The sequence below is a fragment of the Saccopteryx leptura genome, chromosome 1 (assembly GCF_036850995.1).
Source record: "Saccopteryx leptura isolate mSacLep1 chromosome 1, mSacLep1_pri_phased_curated, whole genome shotgun sequence".
Classification (NCBI taxonomy): Eukaryota; Metazoa; Chordata; class Mammalia; order Chiroptera; family Emballonuridae; genus Saccopteryx; species Saccopteryx leptura.
Window position 1 is genome coordinate 378,359,167 of NC_089503.1, and position 21,581 is coordinate 378,380,747.

At 58.0% G+C, this 21,581-nt stretch overlaps 1 protein-coding gene across 5 annotated transcripts in view; it reads left to right on the top strand.

Annotated features, from left to right (window-relative positions):
* Window positions 1–21,581, top strand: part of TFEB (transcription factor EB) — a 52,493-nt gene that overhangs the window by 21,060 nt on the left and 9,852 nt on the right. Inside the window, exon 1 of one of the 5 annotated variants that reach the window (XM_066359444.1) lies at window positions 11,002–11,026. The exons of the other annotated variants lie outside the window; for them this stretch is intronic. The gene's annotated coding sequence lies outside the window, so the exon portion shown is untranslated. Of the gene's footprint in view, window positions 1–11,001; window positions 11,027–21,581 lie in introns of those variants that run through there. 5 annotated transcript variants of the gene reach the window in all.

Sequence of the window (21,581 nt, forward strand, 5' to 3'; positions counted from 1 at the left end):
TTCAGTTTCCTGAGCCCAGGCTCTCCCCCTGCGGAATGAAGCTCATCCTCCTGTCTGTCATCCTGAGTACTGAGAGGCTCACCCAACACCGGACGGGCATGTGCTCCATTGCTCCATTAAGGTTCCATCATGTACCGACGTCCAGGAGTCTAACAGTTCTTATCATTTCTGGGGGCAAAGAGGGGAAAACATGGAGGAGGTAAGGGAGACCCCTGGCCGTGGAGTCTGGCATGGTGCCCGTGCGTGCCCCCCTTTGATGTCTGCCCTTTAGGATACTGCCACCCCTCTCTGGGCTCAGCCCCTTCCCCCCAATCGCGATCGCCTATGGCGTTTGCAGGATTGCCTGGTTTCCTGCACGGAGTTGGTAGTCGAGTTGGGAAGGAAAGCCGAGTGTCTGGGTGCCGCCGTCCGTTCTGCTTTGAGCGGGGCGGTCTTCTCCAGCTTCTGTCCTTTGGGTCCCCCACCCTTCACGTAGGGGGCTGGCCACTGCTCTGTCCAGATGGCAGTCAGGGTGTAAATGCCCCCAGCCCTCTGCTGACTGGCGGGGCAGAATCCTAGCGAAAGGCCAGTGATGGGTCCAGCCGGGTCGGGAGGTGGGAGGACGTGGCACCTCCCTGGTAGAGAGTGTCCTCTCCGGGAGGGCTGTTTGCCCCATTTATTCTTAGCACTGACTCATTATAGTCTATTTTTAGCCTTGTATCTAAGTGTTGCCAACATCTGGTGCAGCCAGTACCGAAGGTATTGGGGGTGGCAGGCGACCCCCTTGGGCTTTGCCGGGGACTGGAGCCTGTGGCAGGAGTGCAAGGACAGAGCCCTCTGCTCCTGCACCTGCCACAACTTGAGGCTGGGCGCGCAGTAGGCGTCCTATTTATACTTGTGCATTGAGTGCTCTCCTCGTCGCAGCATTCTAGTCCCAGCTCCTGGTGGGGGCGGGGAGCTGGCGTGGGTGTTACCCTCCAGCCGCAGGGCATGCGCTATCGGTGCCCATCAGGTAGGCTTCCCTCGTCCAGCCCTTGCGGGTGCCAGCCGGCCTCTGACCCAAACAGAGGAGGACTCAGAGGAAGGAGGCAAACCCCAAGCTAGGGCGCTCGTTAGAGTCACCACCAAAGGAGGAGCAACAGACATTTGCAGGCCAGACAGCCCAGGGTCCAGTACTGGCTTTGCTGCTTCCAAGCTGTGTGACCTTGGGCAAATCATCCATTTCTCTGTGCCCATTTCCTCATCTGTGAGATGAGGCTGGGAGTCTAGTGTTGTGAGGATTAAGTAAATAATAATGTATGAAGTGCCTAAGTTATCAGTGCTACGTAGTAAGGCAGTGGTGGGATTTTTATTATTTTTATTGTTTCGTTACTAATGAGAAGCTCTGGAGGTGCTGTACCGGTGGAGGGAGCTGGGGAGGAGGCTTGTCAGCTTTTCTATGGGGGAGGTACAGCCTGGGACGGGGCTCAGGGGGTGCTTATAGCCAGGCCCCCGCTGGTGGTGACTTCTGCTCGGCTGTAGCCGGAGGCCATGAGCACGCAGGGTTGAAATGTGCTTTGCCCTTCACAGGCGGGGTGAGTCGCTGAACTTTTCTGAATATCCATTTCTTTACCCACAAGGTGATGATGTGTACACCACAGGATTATTGTGGGAAGTAAAGCATCGATGTTGGTGGAGCATTGCTGGGCACACAGTGGGAGCTGGATACGTGGGACTTTTCTTTGCCGTGTCCCTCGCCCACGTGACAGGTGGAATGCCATTGCCCTGGTAGCCGGGGAGGAGAGCGCGACCTGGCGGTCTGGGGGCTCTGGTCCTAGCTCTCCCTGAGCCATGGCTTCCACATACATTACTTACTTCCCTGGGCTTCTGGGACAAGTGGAGGCCAGAGAAAGCTGTGGTTTTTAGCTCTTCCTCAGGACCCCAGGGGGGCATCGAGGGCCCCCAGTTGGAGGCCAGGTGGTCTGGCCCTCTCCCCTCCCCACAGAGCAGCTTCACTTGTATTTTACATATCAGGGTTCCTGATAGATTTTGTCTGAAAATGGGGTTCTGCTGGTGGGCGACCTCCCAGGCTCCTGTCATCTGACATCTGTGTCCTCTAACTGGGCACTGACTCTGGGAGGCACCTGTGCGGGGGGACTCTGGCGAGCCCTGGGCACTGACGCCCAGAGGGTGTTCCCCGCGGGGCCCACAGACTGCTCTTTAGAGGAGAGGTTGGAGCCCACTCCAGCCTCGCTGCCTGTGGGCGTGGGGGCCGTGAGGACATGACTCAACCCCAGGAGCAGAGCCCCCCAGGAAGGAGCGAGGGTTGACATGGACCAGACGTGCCGCTGCCGCTACGGTGCTGGCTTGTCGTAGGTGCTCAAGAAACGTTTGAGATGAGTGGACAGAGTGGCACCAGCACAGCATCCGGGCAGCGGGCCCTCTGTCGTGGTGGCACGTCTTCCCTGCCACCCTCCTCTTCCGTCTCGCCCCTGGCCCGCTCTCCCCACCCCCCGCTCTGTTTGACCAGCCACAAGCCACCCCAGCCTTGGGGTCCGTGCTCTCAGCCTTGCTCAGAAACTTGGACAAGACACTTCCCCAGCCTGAGCCTCACTTTATTCATCAGTGAAATGAGAGTGATGGGCTCAGGATCAGAAGACTCCTACTGGCTCTTGTCGCCTCTGTTCTCAGGGCTGGTCACACACATACATGCCTGCGCACACACATACGCGTGCACGCACACATGGACGCATGCACGCGCAGACACGCACACACACACACAGACACACACACACATGCACGCACACACACACGCACACATGGACGCATGCATGCGCAGACATGCACACATGCACACACACGTGCGCGCACACATACGCACGTGCGCACACATGCATGCAGGCACACACACATGGACGCATGCACGCGCAGACACGCACACACACACGCAGACACACACACATGCACACACACATGGACGCATGCACGCGCAGACATGCACACATGCACGCAGACACACACACATGCACACACACACGCACACATGGACGCATGCACGCGCAGACACGCACACATGCACACACACATGCGCGCACACATACGCACGTGCGCACACATGCATGCAGGCACACACACATGCATGCACACACATGTATACACACACGAAGGGCTGGGCGGGCCTGCTGGGGGAGGTCCTCCCCCTCTCCCAGGCGGGGACCTCCCAGGCGGAGGAGGTTAGGGTACTGCCATGCTCCAGGGTGTGATGAGCTGAGCTGTGGCTCAGCGGGGGACGAGGCCTGTGGGTGTGAGGGGAAGGGTGGGCATCCAACTGTGTCCACTGGGCTGGGCCACCACCGTGACTTTTGTGTGTGACCTTCTGGGAGTGTGGGCGGCAGCCACTGGGGCGCGTACTTGTGTCGCCATGACTGGGTGGGAAGGGGTGCGTGAATCAGGCCAGTGACGGGCAAGGCGGCTGCCTGCTGCTGCCGGAGCTCCCGGGCTCTGAGAGGGGAAGGTGATTCGTGCAGAAGCCCACAGCCCGAGGCATAGGGGGGCCAGGCCCCCTCGCTTCCCCCCCTCCCCGCCGGAGGCCTGTGTTCCCCCTCCTCCCTTGCCTCAGACCCAGTTTCTCACTCGGGGGTAAGTGGGTGCCTTGACCTGCAGCCTGACACCCCTCTCAGGGGCATTTTGGGGGGTGGCCCGTGCCTGCAGCAGTGGAGTCGGTGTGGGGAGCAGGAGGTCTCCGGGACCCCACATCCTGGCACTGGGCAGTCCCCTGCCCCAGAGGGAGAGCATGCCCGCTGGACTGCTGTGGTCAGTGCCCGAGCCCAGCCAGTGCTCTGCTAGCTGGAGAGGACCTGCCAGGGAGGCGGGAGAGCCTCCACCTGCCCACCGGCTCCCTGCCCTCCTGGCTGCGCCGACTGGTGACTCATCCCCCTGGGGAGTGGGCCGGCTCCTCTCCCAGGGCACCGGGGCCTGGGGCTGAGCCCGGGACCCAGCGAGCTGGGACTGAGGAGTGAGGTCCTCGGTCTGGGGAGGGGACCCGGCAGACTTTCCTTGCCTCCTCTCCTGGCTCCACAGACTTCACCCTCCCTTTGCGCACAGGGAAGGCCACAGCCCCAGGGGACATAATGGGTCCAAAATGCCTCACAAGTGAGCAGCCCAGTCTGGCAAGTGGACTCAGGAGTCCCAAATCCCCAGTGCCTGCCACCAGGCATGTCCCCATTCCGCTGTCTGGGCTCGCTGGGGAAGAGGGTGGTGCCTGTGCCCCCACCCCTCCCAGGGCTGTGTAGCCTAGAAGGGGGCGGGGGGGGGGGGAGGGCCCTCTCCGGGGAAATGAATTCCTGGCCTGACCCCAGATGCCGGCCTGCCCAGCTCCACGTCAGGGTAACGCTGGGCGCACACACAGCCCCATTGTACGCCCGGGCCCTGTGCCCGCAATGGACCTGGCACCAGCTCTATCAGTGGCAGGCAGCTCCTCATCACCCCTTGTTGGGGCCCAAGCCGTTGGGCCCCTGGTCATTAGGGTGTGAGTGTGTCCTGAGTGGAGGGACCATTCAGATACTTGAGGAGCCAAAGAAATAGGTTTGTTTCGCTCATCAACTGTGCGGATGAGAGACGGGAGTGGTGTCTCCCCTTCGCGCAGGGACACCGAGGCACCCAGAAGCCTCCCGACTGGCTCAAGGTCACACAGGCCGTCGGGTCCTGAGTCTGTGCTCTGCCCAGTACCGTGCTGCACCCCTGACCTCCAGGTCAGAGCTCAGGAAAAGGCAGCCCAGCTCTGGGGACCGAGGCAGGCCACTTTCTAGAAGCCATATGTCCCCAGAGTGGAAGGGGACCCTGGGACAGCAGGGTCCCCATGTGCCCTTGTGAAATGTGGTGGTTAACTTTCAAGGACAATGCTGATGGCTGGATAGGTAAAGCAAGTGTCCAGAGCTGGAGGGCAGCTCCGTGCCTCAGTTTCCCTGCTCCACCCACACTGTGTATCCCCTCTGCTCCTTGGGAGGGCACAGGAATGTAGAGGGGAGGTATGGGCACAGCTGGGGCCTGGCCCCTCACCCCCTTTTTCTCTGCTCCGCAGGCTGGGGGAAGCCCCCCTTCCGCACTCCAGCCCTCCCTGCGGGCAGGGGTGCCAAGGCTCTGGTTGTTTCTATTTTGGGAGTCCGTCCTGAGCTGCCCCATCTCCTCAGGTTCCCCAGCCCCGAAGGGGCTTCTGAGGCCGGGGAGCCTGCTGAAGGAGCCGCCTGCCAAGGGGGTCCCACCTCTGCCTTGCACCCATGCCCCTCAGGCTCTGGGCCCAGACACGTTATGGGGTTTCCCATTTCCCACTTTCTATGCTCGGCTTGTCCACTCCAGGGGCCCGGGCCTGGGGCCGGGCAGGGCTGAAGCGCTCCTCTTCTCGCCAGCCCACCCTTCCCGTCCTTTGTCCTGGACACGGGCCTGGTTCCCTCCTTCAGTGCCGCCTCAGCCCTCTTAGCAAATGGACAGGGCATTCTGCCTGACCGCAGACTGTACAATGCCAGGGCTGGGCCACAGGGACAGGTGGGAAGAAAGCAGCTGGGAGGGCACACGGAGGCCGGGGAGGAGCTTCACCTCTTCCCCATGCCCCACCCCGCCACGTGGGCGCATCTTTCTTCGTTTCCGCCACTCCCTCTGCCAGTCCACGTATCTTCACCCAAGGCCAGGGGGGTGGGCACGAGGAGGGCTTCCAGGGCTGAGTGGGGATTGGACAGTCTGTGGAGGGGGTGGGGCAGGGGAGCACCTGTAGGCCCATAGTGTGTGTGGGTGTGTGGGTGTGTGGGTGTGTGGGTGGGTGGAGTGGGGAGGCCGGGGCTTGTTTAGGGAGGGGGGGGACCCTGGGTGCGTTCCCCTCCCTTGAAGGCAACTAAGGAGATTGGACTTTATCTGGTGGACAGTGGGGAGCCACTGGGGGCAGCGGAGCAGGGAATGACGTTTGTTTGTTGCTCAGACCATTTACTTCTACTCCTTTGTTCTTGCAGGGCTATTTTCTTCCTTTATTTTTCCAGACAATAAACCCTTCTCTCTGCTCCTCAGTCCCTTCTCTCTGCTCCCTGCTCACCCCATCCCACATGTCCGCACTGTTTTTGGCTTCCTCTGCTCAGCCGTCCTGGCCTGTTCCCCCTCCCTGTTTTTGTTTGATTTCCCCTTCTTCCCCCTGGCCCCTGACCCGCCTTCCCTGGGGCAGGGGGTGGGGGGAGTTGGGCTTGAGGGGAAAGGGATACAGGCTTGATGGGACCCTGTGGTGGGAACGGGTGTGATGGTGATTGAGCCAGGAGGATTCCCTCGTCCTGACATAGCGCTACACCCTTAAGGGAACAGCCCTCCCCCAATAATGTTGCTAAGGCTCATTAGGATCTTTGCGTTTGTCAGCCTGACAAATGGAGACAGATTTCTCTAACATAAATTAGAGTGATGGGCCTTCATTTTCTGATTATTCAATTTGCAGAAAGGGATATTTAACCAGATGGGAATCAGACTGCAGACAACTACTGCCCTCTTTTGTCTCCTTTAAAATATCTATCTACCTACCCATGTATTCATCCATTCATCCACTCACCCACTCATCCATCTATCCATCCATCCATCCATCCATCCATCCATCCATCTGCCTGCCTGTCGATCCATCCATCCGTCCATCCTCCATCTGTCCATCCATCCATCTGTCCATCCGTCTGTCCATGCATCCTTTCATGTATTTGTCCATGTATCCACCAATTCATCCATCCATCCACCCACCCACCCACCCACCCACCTACCCACACACACACACACACACATACCCACTCATTCATCCATCCACCCATCCATACATCTGTCCATGGATTCATCCATCCATCCATTCATGTATCCATCCATCCATGCACCCATCAGTCCATTTGTCGTACATCCATCCATCCATCCATCCATGCATCCATCTATCTACCCACCCACCCACCTACCCACATACTCACACACCCACTCATTCATCCACCCACCCACCCATCCATTCACTCATCCATACATTCGTCCATGCATTCATTCATTCATCCATCAGTCTATTCATCCATCCATCCAACCATTCATCCTTTTGTCCATCCATCCATCCATCCATCCATCCATCCATCCATCCATCCATCCATCCAATCAATCATCTATTTATCCATTTATTCATGCATTTATTCATCCATTCACCCATCCATGCATCTATGTGTGCATCCATGCTTGCATCCATTCATCTATGTATCTATCTATCCATGCATTTATCCATGCATTCATCCATCCACCCATGCATCTACCCATTAATCTATACGTGAATCCCCCATCCATGCATTGTATTCACCCATGCATCTGTTATATCTGTGTATTTGTCCATGGATTCATCAAATATTTATCAAACACCTATATTAGATGTTTTACATTTTAATCCTTACAGTAGGCCTCCGAGATGAATATTATTGGGCGGAGGCTACTGAGACCCTGTGAAGCTGAGTTGCTAAAGGCCATGCAGACAGTAAGCAGCAGACCTGGGATTCAGTTGAACCTGCTTCAGAACACACGCTCTTCATGTGGAATCAAACGGTTTTCCTTGGTGTCCCCAGTCGGGTTCTGAATGGGGCACATAACGGCCGTGTTACTGAGTGAATGGGCATGCTAAGGTTCTGGAGTGCCCACTCCTATCGTTCTAGTCTGTTCAGCCTGGGAGGGGAGGCGATATGGAGCTTCTAGGCTTATTGGCATCTGCCACTGTAGTGTAATGTTGCCATCACTGCCCCTGGAATGGAGGCTTCTTCATCCCATAACTTGCAACCCTGGCACATCCTAGTTTTTTCTCTCCATCTTACCCACTCCTCTTCTGAGGGAGGCTTCTAGGCACACCCTTGGCCGCTGCATCCAGCACCACCAGCCGCCTCCAGTGACTGGGCTCTTGGCCCCTGCTTCTCTGCGGGGTGGCAGCCCCCAATTTACTCTGGCCCTTTTATTGGTCTTTCTTTCTAAGTGTTAGTTAGGGGCTTGTTTTAGGTCAAAACTGCCTCCCTGGGCCTCATTGGTTGAGACAAGGGTGTGAGTACCGGTGGTTTCCGTGGGAGGTGACCCAGGAAGCAGTGGTAGGGGTAGACTAGTGAGACAGGGAGGGAAGGGAGCCAGTGAAATGCGTGTTAGGGAGCGGTGAGTGCTCGTGGGCCTCGGCAGACTGGGCTTTGGAGTGACCCACAGCGGTGCAGGGAGGGCGGGGGGTGCCCTTGCTCCCTTACTGTTGGCTGAGGGCTGCTACGGAGGGCAGGGCGCTACCCCTGTTGGGTCTGGCTAGATGCAGGGCTGGCAGCTGAAAGGCTCAGGTGGGCCTGCTGAGCAGGTGCCCAGGGGATGTGGCCAGGGCCCTCACAGCCTCTGCCGCACTCTCTGAACCCAGGTTTGGGGGTCTAGTTGGTCCCTTGGAGTGTGGCTATAGTCAAGCCCTCTTCCCAAAGCTCCCTTCTCTCCACGCCCATGAAGCTGCCACCCCCTCCCCAGCTCCCCTGGGCAGACCCTTCCCACTGGGGCCTGTCACCACACAGTCATTGTGTTCAACAGAGCCTTAAGGAGCACCTACTGTGTGCTGGGAGCCACAGAGAAAAAGAGGAAGCCGTCAGGGTCCCTATAGGCATTCACAGTCGGGGAAAGGGTCCCAGTGTGACTGTCCTTACCACGCGACAGACCCTGGCCGCCCCTTGCAGGCCCTGTCCAAGGCAGGTGGACCTGTCTGTGCTGCCTCCTGTCCTAGAAGGCGGGGCAGACATGCCGGGGAGCACATCGCCTGGAGCCACCCTCCAGTCCCTCCCAGCTCCAGTGTCCTTAGACTGCGATTGTCTGGGTTTCTCTGACTTCCTTTTCTGTTCTCCCACTGCCTTTGCCTCTTCCCTTCCGGGGGCCACTAGCTCCTGGCTGCCACATGGCTGCCTTTCCTCTGGTCAGAAGCGAGCTTCTAGGGCCCTCCCTCTGTGTCCCTATGGGGAACAGGATGCAATTCACAGGCGGTGGGGGAGGGCTCAGTTCACTCAAGGGCACCCTTCTTCAGCCCTGGTGAGGGCCCTGCCTGGTACCTGCTTCTTGGAGAGGGGCCTCCTCCCTCTTGCCTGCTGCCCCTGCCCCAGACTGTCCAGCTCAGGCCTCCTGGGGCTGAGTGCATGAGAGGGTTCCGAGCAGGAAGTGGAGTATATGAAGGCCTTCTGGTGCGGGGTGGGGGGGCGGGGGCTGGGGGGACAGCAGGCAGCCGGGATGGAGCAGGGGCTACGCTTGCTCGCACTGAGGACTCCTCACTGGGCCGCAGGGCAGCCATGCCACGTCCTGGTCCCTTTGCGTCGTCCTCCAGCCGCTGCCCACAGACTTTCCCCTTGATGTTTTCACTTTCAAACCAGGTTTGGTGAGGGTGCGCGTGCCAGGGTGGCGGGGGCCCTGGTATGCCTGCCTGTGCCGGCCAGCCTCATTGTCTTGGACGTTCTCCCCCTGCTGACGAGCGCCACGCCCCCCCCCCCCAGGCCGTGGGCAGAGCACAGCCTCCCTGCACCTGCCCCACCTGGGCAGGAAGGTGGCTGTGCCTGTTCTGGGCAGCAGTGCGGGCGTGAGGGCGGGGAGGGGGGCCTGCCGGTTCGCACAGGGACCCAGAGCTGGAGCTGACGACCAGGCTCTCTGCTGGAGTCTCAGGCTGGGGCTGCAGCACCTGATCTGGGGAGGACTGAGTATATATAGGGCAGCTGCCTGCCTGCTAGGGGGAGAAGCCCCTCCCGAGATGTCCCCACCCAACACGCACAGAGCCCAGGGCGCTCGGCTCCTCTCTGCCTGGCCCAGGGCACAGTGTGGCTGGTGGGGTTGAAGGACAGAAAAGAGGGGTGCGTGAGCCGCCGTGTGCATTTGGAGAGGAAGACTGTGCAGATTCTCTCCCACCTTGTTGGGGGTGTAGGGGCAGCTCGCTCACTCCTTGGGCGGGGGGGGGGGACTGCTGAAGGTCATGTCCCCTGTGGGGGAGAGCATGGTCTTGAGATCAGGTCTTCTCTGATTTCTCCGTGGAGCTAGGGGGAGGGCTGGCAGGGTGTACCGGGGCGGGCAGGAGTAACCCAAGTTCTGGGGCTCGCACAGCAGCCGTGCCTGGGACACCCTGGGTGGGGGAGGGCCGGGCTAGGGCCCAGGTGAGGGAGCTCCTGGGCTTTGGGCCCCCAGTGACTGTTCCCAGAAGCCCAGCGCATGGGCACGAAGGGGAGGGGGCCGGCCGTAGGTGCGGGTAGCCCGGGAGATGCCTCTGGTTCTCCAGGGGCCTGTGCCAGCGCTGGCCGCCCTGTCCTGCTGTCCTGCCCCCACCGGGCGTGAGTCAGACTGAAAGCAGAAGCTGCCAGACACTGCGCGGGGTGAAGCGAGGCAGAACCAACTGTGCTATTTTGGAACCTGCTTAATTCCCCTCCTATTCCCCCACCCCCTGCTCTCAGGGCTCCCACCCCTCCTGGTGGCCCCCACGTCCCTTCCCGGCCTTCCTCAAGGGGACAGTTAGGACAAGATTTGATTTCTCCTGTAATGGATGCAGGGGTGGGGGGGGGTGTGCTTATGCCCCCCCCCCCTTGGTGGACCCCTTCCCTGGCCAGGAGAACTGGCTTCTGTGGAACCAGCCTTCAGGGAGGTTGGGAGGGCAGTGCCCCCTCCTGGCAGGCAGCCCTGGGGGGGGGTGATGGTCACCAGCTTTGAGCACTGCCCACCTGGGCTGTCCACCCCTGGCCAGCCGTTCACCACACTCAGGCCGCTGTCAGCCGCCTCTGCCAGAGGTGTGAGCTGCCGGAGCCCCAGGTGGGACCCTGTCCTCGCAGTGACTCTCAGAGGGGTGGGAGGGATTTCCGGACCTGGGAGAGATATTTTGGGTCCAAGGGCCTTTCCAGAACCCATGACATCACATACTTGCAGCAGCCCCACTGACCCCCAGTTTGTCCATGGTTCTTCTGTGGGCATCCCAGGCCTGCACGAGGCTCTGGCCCCATGTTCCTGGGCTTCTCTGGGACCCGCGTGGGCCTGGGCGCCCTGGGCAGTCCAGCCTGCTGTGGTGGAAGAGGTCAGTGCGTGTGGGTTTCGGAACTGGAGATGGGGTGCAGAGCTGGGAGCTGTCACCCATGTGAGAGGAGGGTAGACAGGGGCCTCTGCCCCGCCGGCGGCTGTGTGGCCTGGGAGAGCGTGGGCTCTGCTCTCGTTCTGCGTGGCCGTGTGTGTGGGGGGCATGGGCACAGCCTCCACCGAGTCGAGTGTTGTTCCTCTCAGGGGGACCCTGTGGTCAGAGCTCCGCCCTTCTTTTACCCCCCCCCCCCACCAGCAACCTGGGGTGCTGGGCTTCGTGTAGGAGGGGGTCAGTCAGCAGGCACATTGCAGGTGACCAACTAAGATGTGGGTCCTTGTCAACCTCCAGAGAGCAGGACGCGGGGTTTCTCATGGCTCAGATGGATTTGGGGCCTCGGGAGGTGAGAGGGAGGGGAGAAGCTGTGTGGAGAAGAGAGTGGTCCTAGGCCTGCTGCGGGGACACACTGCGCTCCAGGTGGCCTGCTCCCTGCGGGGGCTGCGCTCTGGGCAGGAAGGGCCTGGGCGGTGCTGGGGGGATGCTGTGTGTGCGCGTGGGTGGGTCTCACGGGCCTGTCTGGGTGGGCAGGAAGGGCCTGGGCGGTGCGTGCGGGGGATGCTGCGTGTGCGCGTGGGTGGGTCTCCCAGGCCTGTCTGGGTGGGCAGGAAGGGCCTGGGCGGTGCGTGCGGGGGGATGCTGCGTGTGCGCGTGGGTGGGTCTCACGGGCCTGTCTGGGTGGGCAGGAAGGGCCTGGGCGGTGCGTGCGGGGGATGCTGCGTGTGCACATGGGAGGGTCTCACGGGCCTGTCTGGGTGGGCAGGAAGGGCCTGGGCGGTGCGTGCAGGGGATGCTGTGTGTGCGCGTGGGTGGGTCTCACAGGCCTGTCTGGGCTGCCTTTCCACGGGAACCGCGTTGGCCCCAGGCTGCTTCCCCACACACCTGGACCATCCGTCCTCGGTGCCCAGTGAGCGCCCAGTGCGGGGCAGGCCTGGAGCCATGTGTTTCCGCTGCCACCTCGGCTCCTGGGCCTGCGAGGCAGGGCCGTCTGCTCCGGTTCCCTGTGGGGCTCAGAGGGCCCGGCCTGGCCCTGAAAGTATCTCACCCCACCACGAGCCCGCACCTTCCTGCCGTCTCCTCCCGCTGGTCACTGATGTTCAGAAGTCTGCAAGTAAAGCGGCTTGAATGGCCCGCCTGGCCCCTGGGATGCAATGATAAAGTGCAGATTCGGATGCAATAGGACTCGGCTGGGTCTGAGAGGCTGCGTGCTGACTGGCTCCGGGGGTGTGCCACCCCGGGGTTAGCGTTGTGTGGTGAGGACTTACAAGGCCCTCCCCCATCTAAACTCCCTGCTGATGGACACTTCTCACCCAGCCGGGGAGCCAGCAAAGACCACGTCCCAGGTGCCACACACGTCACCCACTGCAGCTCCTTCGATCCCCTCACCTGCTCTGAGGGAGGAGCCATCCTGTTTTACAGGTGGGGAAACTGAGGCTCTGGGAGGTTAAGGACCTGTCCCCGGTCACACAGCTGGTGAGCAGCAGAGCTGGGCGTGAACTCCGGTCTGCTGGTGTCCAGAGCACTTTCCACTGAACCCAGCCGGCTGCTGGAGAGCAGACGCAGCTCCGGGGGTGGGGGTGGGGGTGGACCACAGCTGTCGGGAGCTGCCCGCAGCCCTGCGTGGGGGCTGGGCCGCGCCGTGAGGGGGAGGAGGAGCTGAATGGGGAAACGTGTGGAGGAGGCCAGGGTCGGGGGCCCCTCCGCTAATGGGCTCAAGACCCCCTGCCTGCCTCCTCCATGGACCCCAGACAGACCCCCGCCGGGGCGCCCAGCACACCGCTCTGCTCCGTGTGCTTATGCGCCTGTGCAGGCCGGGGTGGGTGTCCAGACTCCCTGACCAGGTGCCTCAGCTCCTCTGCCTGCCAGCTGTGCGGCCCTGGGCGGGGGGCCGGCCGTCTGGGCGTCAGGGGCTGCCTCAGCCCGGGCACCGTGAGCGCTCTGCAGGAGCTGTAGGGAGGCCTGTTGGCTTGCACCTGGGAGGTAGGAGACCATAGGCCACCTTCTGTGAACTTAGTGCCCTTGTCCTGCTCACAGGTGTTGTCAGCCCCCCCCACCCCCCACGCCTCGTTCACTTAGCAAAGCCTGAGTTCTTCAGTTCTAAGGAGGTTGTTTTCAAAGTACTCAGAGGCATATTAAACTCTTAGAAAGGATCCCGAACAGTAGGAGCTCATTTGCAGTGTCCGAGCCGCTGGGTGACTGGTGAGGGCTGTGGCAGTGGGTGGGGGAGGGATGCGGGTGATGGAGGAGAGGGGGCCCCCAAGAGCGGGTGATGGAGGAGAGGGGGCCCCCAAGAGCGGGCCGGGGCAGGTGAGGGCTGTGGCAGTGGGTGGGGGAGGGATGCAGGTGATGGAGGAGAGGGGGCCCCCAAGAGCGGGCCGGGGGCAGGCACTGGCGGGTCACTGTGCCGTGGGGACAGGGAGGGCGGGGCAGGCTGGCTTTGCACTGGGGCTGGGTTTGGAGTGAGCCCTCAGATGGAGCCAGGAGCCACTGGGTGTGTGCTGCGTCCTCTCCTCTCACACCAGGGGTCAACCCGCCTTCCCTATCCAAGCCACTGGCAGACAGAAAAGCAAAGGTTGCATCCCTAAGCTGCCCCACGGCTCATCTCCGTGGGTCTCCCCTGCGGCCAGTCACCTCCCCTGTGCTGCGGCTGGCGGTGGTCACACACCTGAGAGACCTGGACGCCCATCCCCATGCACGTGTTCTTGCGCTGTGACCTTGGACAGGTCACATTTTGAATCTTGGTTTTCTCATCTGCCCGAGGTGCTCTGTGTCCCAGGAGGTGTTTGTGGAGGCCGGGCGAGGCTGGCAGTGGGTCTGCAGTGGGGACTCGGAGTGTTCGCTGTGGGAGGTGGGTGGTAATGGAGCAGGTGGTGGGTTGTTGGACAAGCAGCCTCCGGGGACCCTGAGTCTCATCCTGGGAAGTCTGGGGGGTGGGATGGGGTGGAAGTTCCGAAGAAGAAAGCTGATTTCTCTGGAAGCTTCCTTGTAGCTGGAGGGGCTGGTAGGTGGCCAGGAAACAACCAGAGAACAAAGCAGTGTGGGCGCAGGCGGATGCTCAGGTGGATGGAGTGTCCAGGACTGGGGTGCAGGGAGCAAGGGACCGAGAGGGCTTCCAGTCCCCTCGCCCAGGGCAGCCAGGAGAAAGGTGGCCGCTGCCCACGGAGGGGCAGCGTGAGGGATCTGGCGTGTGTGTGTGCGTGTGTGTGTGTGTGTGTGTGAGAGAGAGAGGGGGGGGGCACGTGAGGCTGGGCTGTATCTGCACACCACAAGGGGACACCCCCAGGACCTTCCTGGTTTCTCCCTTTCCCTCCTGTCCCTCAAGCCCAGTGACAGTCCTGGGGCTGGCCTCATGTCAGGGTCCAGCCAGACCCTATGGGACAGGGCAGGTCCCTGTGAGAGAGGGTCCTTTCTAGGGTAGTGGGAATGTTCTCTATCTCGGGTCACATGTGGGAGCGCACCCGTGAAGATCCATCCAGCTGCTCACTTTAAATCTGTGCATTTTGCTGGGGTAAATTATGCCTCAGTAAAAAGGAAAAAGACCAAAATGTTAAAATGAACATGTTAAAAGCGTGTACCACTGACCTCATTCCTGTTCCTGGTACCAAATACTTTCCGATCAAACAATGCACACTTACCAGGGGCAAGTGTGACTTCCGTTTGCTGTTTTCAATATTGGAAGGAGCCCCACTGTTGCCTTTCATGATCTCTGGGGGTCCAGATGATGTAATAACAACCTGCCTTAGTAAGTACCCCTGTGTGTGGGCGCCGTGCCGAGTGCTCTGCCCACTCGTGGTCTCTTTAGAACCCAAAGGTGGGCATCATCATCCATCTGCCTCGCTCCTGGCACTGCAGAGAATCGTGTGACCTACCAGCTACGAGGGCAAAAGCTTTTAAAACCCAAGGCGTTTGGAGAGGAAGCAAAGAGGGTGCCCAGTAATGGGAAGAGCAGTCCGAGGCCTCCTGCCCTGTCCTGTGAGGGACAGAGCTGGGGTTACCACTGGGCTGCTCTGCCCAACCTGGGACCTTGATCGTGTGTGTGTGTGTGTGTGTGTGTGTGTGTGTGTGTGTGTGTAAGAGAGAGAGAGAGAGAGAGAGAGAGAGAGAGAATGAGAATGAGAGCGGATAGGACGCCTTGTCTCAAGAGGAGCAGAAAGAGAAGAGGGTCCCGGGATGCCCCCGGTGGGCATGGGCAAAGCAACAGTAAACAGTGACGGGGTGATGACGGTGAGAATGCGCCGCTGCCCGCGCCTTCACCCTTGCAGAGGCGCCCAGCTTAGCTCACAACAGCTCCGTGGGAGAGGGGCCCCCGCGGGCGAGCCCCCGCGCCTGCTGGAAAGATGGAGGCTAGGCTCAGACACCGAGTCAGGCTCACGCTCCCCCAGCCGCTTGTGGGCAGGGCTACTGGCTCCTGGGAATCTCATCACGCCTCCCTGTCCCTAGCTCTCTTTGGTTCTGACCCCACTGATGCCCCCCAGCCGTGCAGGGACCTGCAACTGCCTTGGTAATTGGGATGGCCTTGTCCTGAGGTTCAGGATCGTGCAGACATTCTTGCTCCGTTTCCTTGTTCACTGGGCCTCCCTTTGCGGCCTCCTCTGCCAGAGGGGCTCGGACAAAACAAGAGAAACCCCAGTCCTGGCACCTCTCTCTCTCTTCCCTTCCTAAGGCCGAAAGTTTCCCCGGGAGGTCACAGGGTCCCCGCCCCTGCCTCCGGGCCCCGGGCCACCTGTTCAGAAGGCCTTCCTTTAGCGGTCGGTCTGATTTTCCTCTGCCACATTGCGCAGTTCCCGCACGACTGGTCGTTTGTACAGACCACAGAGGCACAGAACGTAATAAATGGCTTAACCAGGCGTCCTGGCCTCTGGGCGTCCACGCTTTGTTGTTTCAGCCGCCAGACATGTGTTTTTCTGGGAATTCAGGAAATTATCTCTGCCCTTTGAGGAAGGGTAGAGCTTTTTCTGCTTGTGTTTGGGGATTCCAGACCATTTCATCGTTCCAGGCACCCTCTGGCCCCTGGGCGAGATGAAAGAGAGCAGAAATCAGCTGAAAGTCTTTGACTGTCGGGGGCATCTTCAGTGGGGGTCCCTAAAATGAAACGTGGCACCCACCACCCCGAGTGCAGGACTGAGGCCAGACTCTGAGCCTGAGGGGTTAGGGTGCGAGCCAGCCTGCCAGGGTCCAGCCTTGCCACTAGTGCGTTAGCTCTGTGACCTGGCAAGTGACAACCTCTCCCTGTCTGTTTTCTCATCTGTACGCACGACATGAAATAATTGCAATAATTAAATAAGGTGCTTTGCCACAAAGTATGTACTCCATAAGCATAACCTATTAGTATAAAATATTTTGCCCAATTAGAAAGATATACATGCTCATTATAGAAAAAGCGACATTCCAAAAGGTGGGGGAAAAAAAAACCCCATTCACGATTGCATCATCCAAAGAAGTCAGTAATATTTTTATATACTTCCTCCCGGGAGGGTGACTACACATATTTGAACATGGTGATGATCAGCTTTGATATACGATTTGCATCCTGATTTTGTCACTTGGCATATCCATATGTTACTTTTTTTTTTTTTTTAGGGGGGGAGGGAGAGAGAGAGATAAACGGGGACAAAAAGACAGGAAGGGAGAGAGATGAGAAGCACCAACTCGTAGTTGTGGCACTTTGTTTACTGATTGCTTCTCATATGTGCCTTGACCGGGGGCCTCCAGCTGAGTCAGTGACCCCTTGCTCAAGCCAGCAACCTTGGGCTCAAGCCAGTGACCTTGGGCTTTAAGCCAGCAACCTTTGGGCTTAAGCCAGTGACCATGGGGTCATGTCAAAAATCCCACGCTCAAGTCAGTGACTCCACACTCAAGCTGGTGAGCCCACACTCAAGCCAGTGACCCTGAGGTTTTGAACCTGGGTCTTCAACATCCCAGGTCAACACTCTATCCACTGCACCACCACCTGACTTACTGTAAACATAATATTACATCTGGAGGGCTGCACTATAATTTATTTAAGCATCCTATTGCTAGATATTGAGATTTTTATTTTTCTCTATATAATGTGATGGGCATCTTTATGCAGAAAAGCCTTTTCCTGCATTTTGGGTTACTTCCTTGGGCTAGTGGATAATTTTTAAAAAAATTTTATTTACTGATTCTAAAGAGAGGATAGAAAGAGAGAAAGGCGAGGGGGAGGAGCGGGAAGTATCAACTCATAGTAGTTGCTTCCTGTATGTGTCTTGACCAGGCAAGCCCGGGGTTTTGAACCGGCGACCTCAGCATTCCAGGTCAATGCCTCATCCACTGCGCCACCACAGGCCAGGCACTAGTGGGTAATTTTTAAGGCTTTGATACATATTGCCAAATTGCTTTTCCAGAGCAGATGTACCTAGCTGCACTTGGGGGGTTGTGTGGAAGCTGCCTGGAACCAAAGGAATTTTGAAGTTGTAGCCACACTTGGGTGGGAGAGTAATCAGCTTTTAAATTATTTAAGGTCTGCCCTCATTTTATTATTATTATTATTGATTGATTTGAGAGAGGAAGGGGTAGTCATTTGTTGTTCCACTTAGTTGTGTGTTCATTGGTTGCTTCCCATATGTGCCCTGACTGGGGATTGGACCCGCAACCTTGGTGTTTCGGGACCACGCTCTAACTGACCGAGCTACCTGGCCAGGGCCTGCTGGTATTCTTATGCAGTCTTTTAAAGTGTAACACACGGACAATAAACAAATTGTGAGTGAGTAGCTGGATGCATTCTCATAAATTTGACACTCCTGTGTGCCCAACGCCCCAAATCAAATGATGGGACATTCCTAGCCTCCCCCTCTTCCCCGCCGCAAGCTGTCCTGTGCCACGCATGGCCCAGTCACTGCCGCGAAGGGGAACCGGGACCCTGACCTCTCACACAGAAGATTCAGTCCACTTGTTTTTGAACTTCATAAACGTCGATCACGCAGTGTGCATTTTTGTGTCTGGCTTCTTTTGATCAGTATCATGTCTGCGAAAGTCACCTGACCTGCGTGTAGCAATCACAGGGCTGCGTTCCTTGTGAGTGGCATTCCGGAGTTGGGACGATCGGATCACACTCTTTTTTTAAAGTTTATGTTTTCATTTATTGGGTTGACCTGGCTTGTCAAACTCTGTAAGTTTCGAGTGAACAATTAATTCAGTATAACGCCATCTGCACACTGCATCATACCTCCCCCCACCCCTCTTGCTTATCCATTTTCCTGTTAATGGACACGTGGGTGTTTTCCAGGGTGGGCTACTGTCCACGGGCGGCTCTGACCATGCTGGGGCCCAGCCTCTGCAGAGCTTCCCTGTGCTTTTGTTAGGCGTACAGTTAGGGATGGAGTTGCTGGCTCGTTGGAGAGTGTGTGTTTTCTGTTTGCTGCTCCGATGTTTAAAGGATCACCCGGAAGGCAGTTCAGGCCTCACAAGCAATTGAAGGGACCTGACAGCACATGAAGATTGTGCTGTCTCTGAAGGCTTCTGTCAGGGGCTGTCGTGGAAAATGAGATTGGCTCTGGGTGCTGGCCCTGGAACTCCACCTGGCCTGTGGCTTCTGGCCTTGGGCCCGTGCCTCTGGTGACCAGTGTCTTCACCCAGGGTCCTCGGCTGGCCTAGGAACCATACCACTGAGCTGGGCAGGGCTTGGGCCAGACTCCAGGTAGACATGGGGGGACCCCAACTCTGGACCTGATTGGAAGCAGGTTGCAGCCCTCAAAAATTTCCCTTTCCCTTGTTTGAAAAGACCCACACAAGTAAGTAGGTAGTCACATCCCCAGAGTTAAGGGATTCAAAAGTAGAGTGAGAAACTGAAACCCCTTCTTATCCCCCTCCCCAGGTAACTACTCTGAACAGATCGGGGTGTTGGGGGAGCCCAGAATAATGGATAAAGAGTGGGGGCTGTGAACCAGGCTGCCTGAATCGGATCTCTGTTCTGCCTATCGGCTGCGAAACCTTGGGCAAGTCACTTCGCGTCTGTGCCTTGGTTTCTCCCTGAAATTGGGGGCAGTAATAGCAGTCGCCTCATAGCACTGTTGTGAAGAACAGATGAGTTAATACTTGAAAAGCACACAGACCAGCCCCGACCGGTGGCAAGCATTCAAGGAGCATCTGATCCTTCTGATGCGTTCTACACATTTCCCCATTTCCTGCCTGCGTGGCCTCAGGCTGGGCCTCGTCTCCTGCGTGGCCTCAGGCTGGGCCTTGTCTTCTGCGTGGCCTCAGGCTGGGCCTCGTCTTCTGCAGTGTGCTCGCTCTGCTCGATGCTGTGCCTCTGAGAGCCTTCCTCCGATGTCGGAGACTTTCCTGCTCTGGGGTCTTCTTTCTTCTCGTCTGTCCCTCAGAGAATCCAGTGATTTCTCCCTCAGTCCACTCCTCCCGTGTAAGTGACTGCTGAGGCCCCATACGTGCTGGTGTAACCCGCTCTGGCCTGCGCAGAGCAGCGGTTTCAGAGGGAGCCCAGTATCCACTGTTACCGAGTGCCCGTGGCCCTGGCCCAGAGGGTTCCTGCCCTCCACTGTCCCGCGGAAAAAAATGGAGCAGGGGCTGAAGTCTCAGCTGAGAGGAATTCTGCACACTTGTCTCCTCAAATCCTCACAACTCTGTTTTACCAAAGGAGAAAACCAAGGCCCAGAGAGGTTAAGTGGTTTTCCCAAAGTCACACCGCTAGTCTGGGTAGCGCAGGGCAGGACAGGGGCTTCAGTTGATTCTGTTGGATCGTGAGGTTCATTTTGGTGACAGCTAAGCTAGAACTCAGCCACCTCAGGGCAGAGGTAGTCAGGTGGGAGGTTGTCAGTAAACAGTGTCAGGAAGTGGCCTGTGGGTTCTGAGGGCGCAGGTGGGGGTGGCTCTCATTCCCTGGGTTGACACCTCAGCCCTGCTACCATTCCATACAGCTGGGAAGAGACAGGGATTCTCTGGGGCATCGGACCCCTGGCCCCCTCAAGAGGAGGATGTTACTTGGAGGTGGGAGCAGGGGGGAACGGTTCCCAGGGAAACACCCCAGCCCCTGTGTCTGCATGGAGTGGGCACCCACGGCTCCTGGTGTTGCTGAGGACGTGAGTGGGGGACCCTCTCCAGGCTGAGTGGGTCTGGGAACATTTTTTCCTTTTTTTTTAATTGAATTTATTGAGGTGACTGACGTTGGTTAATAAAATTATATAGGTTTCAGGTGTGTGATTCTATAATGCATCATCTGCATACTACAGTGTGTCCGTAAAGTCATGGTGCACTTTTTTTTTTTTTTTTTTTACAGAGACAGAGACGGAGAGGGACAGACAGGGACAGACAGACAGGAACGGAGAGATGAGAAGCATCAATCATTAGTTTTTCGTTGCACATTGCAACATCTTAATTGTTCATTGATTGCCTTCTCATATGTGCCTTGACCGCGGGCCTTCAGCAGACCGAGTAACCCCTTGTCGAGCCAGCAACCTTGGGTCCAAGCTGGTGAGCTTTTGCTCAAACCAGATGAGCCCTCGCTCAAGCTGGAGACCTCGGGGTCTTGAACCTGGGTCTTCCACATCCCAGTCTGACACTCTATCCACTGCGCCACCTCCCGGTCAGGCCATGGTGCACTTTTGACTGGTCACAGGAAAGCAACAAAAGATGATAGAAATGTGAAATCTGCACCAAATAAAAGGAAAACTCTCCCAGTTTCATACCTATTCAGTGCAGTTCGATGTGGGCTCACGCACAGATGTTTTAGGACTCCTTAGGTAGCTATCCTGTATAGCCTCTACAGACTCATCACTGACTGATGGCCTACCAGAACGGGGTTTCTCCACCAAACTGCCGGTTTCCCTCAACTGCTTATCCCACCGAGTCATGGTATTCCTATGTGGTGGTGCTTTGTTATAAACGCGCCGATATTCACGTTGCACTTTGGTCACGGATTTGAATTTAGCGAGCCACAGAACACACTGAACTTTCCTCTGGACCGTCCACATCTCGACTGGCATGGCCTGGGCTGCTCCGCTGTATACACGGTGCTACGTCATCATCTGCGCATGCGCACATGCTGCCACATCATCCTACAGAAACTGGGAGGGTTTTCCTTTTATTTGGTGCAGATTTCACATTTCCATCGTCTTTTGTTGCTTTCCTGTGACTGATCAAAAGTGCACCATGACTTTACGGACACACTGTGTATAGTGTGTTCATCATGTCCGGGGCATTTTCACTTTCCTGTGACCTTCCTCTCAGTTCTTCCTGCCCAGACCGGGCCCTGGGGAGGCTGCGAATGACCCTTCCGGCTCAGAGTGAGCAGGTGTGCGTGGGGGGACCGGGGTGTCAGGATGCCCAGGGTCTCTTCTGGATGGGTCACCTCATCGGCCCTCAGCTCCCCGCAAGTAGCTCCCTCAACACCACACCCATCCCAGCCAGCCAGGGGCCGGGGTCGGGGAGGCCAGGACTTTGTGGGAAGAGCAGCTCTGTGAGGGGGTGACAGCTTTGACATTGGGGGTGGGGTGGGAAAGCCTCCCTCTGATGCCACTGAGCCACC